Below are 6013 nucleotides of genomic sequence, written 5' to 3' on the forward strand. Positions count from 1 at the left end.
GGCGAAAGTGGTCGCGGCTAGCCCACCGACTTCCAATAGTTCAATTTGGGAGATGGACCAAAAGCCGAACCTTTTCAGGAATTATGGCATGCTGGAGCTGTATTCCTCCGAGGCAGGCCTGAAGAACATCCCAGGTCTGATGTGGCACCGTCTGTCGGTGCTGGGCGAGTCGGCTAGCCAGAGTCACGAGGGCTTTGGTGCCTGGAGCTGGGCACACATAGTGTGTGGGGCGCACTTGCCCCTAAGGAGTTACTTTGCTAATTTCTGTGTGAAGGCGGGGATTGCCCCCTTCCAGTTGATTCCTCCCAGCTACAAGCTCCTAGCAGGGTGGTTCATCTTTTGCAAGTCCCGGAAACTGGAAGCTCCTACCCCGGAGGAGGTGCTGTACTTCTACGGGTTGAAGTCTCAGCCTATGAGGGGTCATTCAGACAAGGTGGGGTTTTACAGGCTGGAAAGGCACCCGGACGTGATGTGCCCCACCTGTCATACCGCGAGGGTTCCAGACCTCTGGGAATACTGGTTCCTGACGACTGGCTTTCCGCTGAAGAGGGTGCCAGCCTATCTTTGGACTTCAAAATCCCTGGTAAGTGCTCCCTCCTCTCCTTTTCAACTTTGTTTCTTTGCGTTTGACTTGCCTTTTGGTAGGATCTCTAACGCTCGTATTTGAATTTTGCAGAAGTCGTTCCGCGGACACCTCGCTGCGCGGAGATGATAAGGAGGTCCAAGTTCTACGAAGGGCTTTCTGAGGAAGAGTTGAAAGTGGAGGGACTTGTGACCTCCGAATCTTTGAGGGAGTATGGGCTACTCGCCTCTTTCCAAAACATCGAGCCAGTGAGTGGCAGGGGGCAAAGTCAGGTGTCAGCTGACATCCGGGAGCAGATTGCCCTGGAGCTGTCCAAGGTGATTACCCAAGCAGCCCGGGACGAAAATACTTTATCTCCTAGTTGGGCGGAGAGGTTCCCCGACCCCCAGCCGGAGGAAGAGGAGATCGAGGCTCGCCACGCCGCGGTTTACCCTAACGAAGGGGCTCCGGGGGCTAGTACCTCCGGGAGAGGTAAGACTAGTTTTCGATTGATCCACACCCCCAGCCTGTCTGAGGTTTCCCGGACCTCTCAGATGGGGTTTGATCCCCGTTTCCTTAGGCTAGATCCGCGTAGGATACCCTTCGACAGATATTGCGATAGGGTAGATGAGCTCCTCGGGTGTCTGAGTGACGGTAGTCTGCCAGAAGGTGTCATCATGGTTGACCCTTCTTCCCTCAGCATGTCATTCCCAGACTTCAAGGAGTATGGGAGCTTCCTGGAGCAGGAAGCGATGCTTTGTTTTGCTCGGGGGAGGCCATCCACGTTTCTCGTGCATGGTCGTCCCTTTCAAACTTTTCTTTTTCTTGTTTCTTATTCCCTGCTGGCGGGCTTGCTTGTGCTTTTTTGTTGATTGTCTTGTCTTCCGCTTATCTTCTTTCTCATTGCTTGTTGGTTCGTTAACCTTGCTTTGTACGTTTCTTGCAGAGTATCCAGAAGCCAAGATGTTGGGGAGGGTTACTTTGCTCATCAAGAAGGCTGCCACTAGCCAAGACCCGTCCACGGGGAAAGGACGGAAGACCAAGGCTGGTAGGGGAGGTAAAACTGCCTCCCCCAAGAATACAAGTGGCGAGGCGCAAGTGTCTCCGAGGGTAGAGAAGTCTCCTGCCGACGGGCCTTCCGAGACCATGATGGTCTCGAGTAGCAGCAGCGACGGGGAAGGGCTTGTGTTCCCCGTGAAGACAACTGGGGTGAGCAAGCGTCCCGGAGAAGATGCTGAGGGTGCTAAGAAGAAACGCCTTAGCACTCTTCTCCTGGTCGAAGGCAACAACAACAGCAACGATAGCAAGCACAACTACAACAACAGCAGCAACAAGAACAACAGAGGCAATCACCAACGTCACAGCTGCAGCAACCACAACATCCAAACCAGCAGCAGCAACAAGGACAATTACTTCCGCTGCCGCAGCAGCAAAAGCAACAGACCGGGGCTTTAATACCCCGTCTGCCTCCTCCTCCAGCCCAAAGGGAGTCCACCCTTTCGGGGTCTCCTTCTTCTCAGCCAACAAACCTTCCTCTGCCTGGCCTGAAATTCCACTTCCCTCGGAAGCCAACCAGTTTCCCCGCTGCCCTCCTGGAGGGTGTAAGACGGGCCGATAGTTTTTTGAAGAGGCGGTTAGAGGCGGAGAAGGCTGTTACTCAGGGAAGGGCAGATAACTTGTCTGCCGTGAAGAGAGCTGAGCTGGCCGAGGGGGTGAGATCCCTTCACCCGGCCGGAGCGGTTTTGGATGGCCCAGCCTTGGAGAAGAGGCTGGTGCCTAGGCTCGGACGTGCATTGGCGCCGTTCGGAGCTGAGATGATGGAGGACATGGCCCTGAGCTTGTGCGAGCTCAATTCTGAGAAATGGGCCATCAGTAGCAGTAAGGATCCGCTGTTGCTGACACACGCTGTGAAGCAGCAACTGTCCGGGGTAAGGCGTCAGTTGTTGTGTTTTGGGATCATCTGTCTTTTGGTCCGGCTTAACTCATTCTGTTGTCTTTCCTTGCAGGCCTCTATGATCGCGGAACGCTCGTTCCGGGAGGTTGGTGCAGTTCTGGTTCAGCTGGAGGAGAGCCAGCTGGCTCGCCAGGCCTTGGAGGCGGAGAAGCAGAAACTGGCCCAACAGGCCCTGGGGGCTCGGAGAGGATTGATTAGGCCCGGCGCACGGCTGAGGAAGAGGTGGACAAGAAATATCTTGCCAAATATCAAGAGTACCGGGCCAAGGCAGAGAATGAGTTTAGACAGCGGTCGGATGGGATGAAGGCCGAAAACTCCAAGCTCCGGGAAGAGCTGTCCCAAGCCAAGGTGGAGAAGGACACCTTGGAAGCTCGCTTGCAATCAAAAAATGATCTCCTCCTTAAGAAGCAAGAGGAATATTCCACTCTTTCGAGTAAGCTGCACGAGGAGGAGCAACTCCATAAGAGGAGCAGGGATCTCGTGTCTATGCTGCAGTTGGGGCTCGCCAAGAAGGATAAAGAGATCGGGGCCTTGCAATTCACTGCCAGGGGGCATGTGACCGAGAAGCAATCCGTGCTGAACCAAAATAGGGAGCAGCGCAAGGAGATTGATTCTCTTAAGGGGGAGCGGGATGCCTCCAAGGCCGAAATGGAAAAATTGAGGGCTCAACTAACTGTCGCGGAGGCACAGCTGGCAACCTCCGAGGCGGAGCGCTTGAAGGAGAAGGAGGATGCTGAGGTGATACTGAACAGGACGATTAATATATCGCATGTGGTCCTCATGCATCAACTCTGGAAAGTGAACCCGGAGGTATTAGGCTATCTGGGAGATGATGCCGAAGCCATGAGGAAGAAGCTACTCGTGTGGGATCAAGGCCCAGAGGCGTACGTCCAAACTTTCAACATTGACGAACGCTGTAGCCCCTGAGGTGGGAGATCCCGGAGAGGCGGGGACCTCTGAACCTTCCCGTGACAAAGTTTCGCCTTCCAATGAGCCGACTCCGCCAGCCTCAGTCGAAGCCGATGCCCTCGAAGCCGCGGTCGTGGAAGCTGCAGCTACCCCCAATGCTTGAAGGGGTTTTATCTTTAATTATTTTTCATTTTGAGTTTTTCATTGCGGACATATTTGCCATAATTATAGCATTCTCTTTTCTTTTATGCCGAGTTCTTTATTTACCTTTGCGCTTAGGGTAGACTTTTATACGGTAGAAACTATTGTAGGGGCGCATGAGGTTTTGGTTCCAACGGCCAAAACCTATGTACTTCCCACTTGAAGCTCTAACGGACGATGTCTTTTCCCACGTAGTTTCTAGGTTACGAAGGTTTCCTGGTTCCAACGGCCAGGCTCCTTTCACCGTATTTTAGCTTTCCTAAGGCAAATAGCCAATCCCGGGACTTGTAGTTATACTGTTCGCTGGGATTGCTACGGTGAGCCGTTCCATTGTTTGGAACGGGAGTTCTTTTGGTGAGCGTCGCTAGATTTAAGGTTAGATCTTTGCGAAGCAAAACTAACTGTTGTTGCGAACCTCATGGTGGCTGACTTCAGGGACCTGACATGGAGCCCTGCGAGGCAAGGCTCGTTGCTGTCGGGGAAATCGCCACGCCTACCAGGTGTGATCCCGGAGCAGGGGCTTTGCGAAGCAAGGCCTGCTGTGAGTGGGGGATCGACCATGTCTGCTCCTGGAGCTGAAACTTGCAATGGTCGAGGAACTCGCCATGCATTATTTTGTGGGATCCGGAGCTGGAGCCTACGAAGCAAGGCTTACAACGGTCGCGGATCTTGCCATCTTTCGCCTTGCGGGACCCGGAGCGGGAGCTTGCGAAGCAGAGCTCTACAGTGATCACGGATCTTGCCATTTTTTGCCTTGCGGGACCCGGAGCTGGAGCTTGCGAAGCAAAGCTCTACAGTGATCACGGATCTTGCCATCTTTCGCCTTGCAGGACCCGGAGCTGGAGCTTGCGAAGCAATGCTCTACAGCGATCACGAATCTTGCCATTTTTCGCCTTGCGGGACCCGGAGCTGGAGCTTGCGAAGCAAAGCTCTACAGCGATCGCGGATCTTGCCATCTTTTGCCTTGCGGGACCCGGAGCTGGAGCTTGCGAAGCAGAGCTCTACAGCGATCGCGGATCTTGCCATTTTTCGCCTTGCCGGACCCGGAGCTGGAGCTTGCGAAGCAAAGCTCTACAGCGATCGCGGATCTTGCCATCTTTCGCCTTGCGGGACCCGGAGCTGGAGCTTGCGAAGCAAAGCTCTACAGCGATCGCGGATCTTGCCATCTTTCGCCTTGCAGGACCCGGAGCTGGAGCTTGCGAAGCAATGCTCTACAGCGATCGCGGAGTATTCTGCAAAGGACTTGTCAGGGAGTTGGGGGTGTTTTGGCGTAGCTCTATGAACGTGCCTCAACCCCCAGTCCTGTCCATTGCTGGGCTACACAGGAGATAATTTTCATGATACATAATGGCAGGCATTTCCATGGCAATTTTCACATAAGCACATTGTTATACCCAAAAATTGGAGAATGCATCCTAGGAGGCTAAGGAGAATGCATCTAGGAGAGTGCCTCCTAGGAGGGCTAAGGGTGTGGTCCTAGGAGACCCCAAGGAGGGTGTGGTCCTAGGAGACCCCAAGGGTGTGTAGGAGGCAAGCCTCCCAAGGTTTTCTAAGTGTTGGCTCGAACGTGTCCAAGGTAAATAGCTAAGGAGGAGGAGTCTCATGCAAGAGAATGGAGACTTAGACTTTCATAAGGAAAGTCTATACAATGTTCGATCGGACATGTTTGGGAGATGCTAAAGAAGGTTGCCTCAATGTTGTCCAAGGTGAGGTTCCCTCAATATTGTCCAAGGTGAGGTTCCCTCAATATTGTCCAAGGTGAGGTTCCCTCAATGTTGTTCAAGGTGAGGTGCCAAGGAAGTTGCCTCGGACCACCTTGGTCCGAGGAGAAGCCAAGGAGATTGGTTCAAGGAGGGACATGGCATGCTAGAGGAGAGTACATGTTCGAGGAGAACCATGCACGTTCAGCCCACCCAAAGCATGTCCTACCACCATGCATATCCTACCACCATGCATGTTTAACCAGCACTTGCATGGGTAGTGAGTAGGAGGTGGACCAACTAGCTAGAGGAGACTAAGTCAGATACAACTTCAACAACATGCGCGGGAATCTCTCATTCTTCCCACAAATGGGGAGTTTGTTACATTTTGAATGTTGAATGTTTATTTGTAATATAAATATAATAAATATAGTAAAATATCCCTATTATAAGGGGATATCAGTTGAGGATCCCATCTCTATAAATAGAGAGCTGATGGGATGAGAAGAGGGTCCCCTTTGCTTATTCTTTCTAGAGAGATAAAATTGGGTCTGTCTATTCTAGAGAGAGAAAGTGCTGAAATTAGAGAGAATTCTTGTATTTTCACAATTTATACTGAAGAAACTCAGTTGGCATAGTCCATCTGATCTTGAGTATAGATTTATAAATCACAACTCTAAGTGGATT

The sequence above is a fragment of the Humulus lupulus genome, chromosome 6 (genome assembly GCF_963169125.1).
Source record: "Humulus lupulus chromosome 6, drHumLupu1.1, whole genome shotgun sequence".
NCBI lineage: Eukaryota > Viridiplantae > Streptophyta > Magnoliopsida > Rosales > Cannabaceae > Humulus > Humulus lupulus.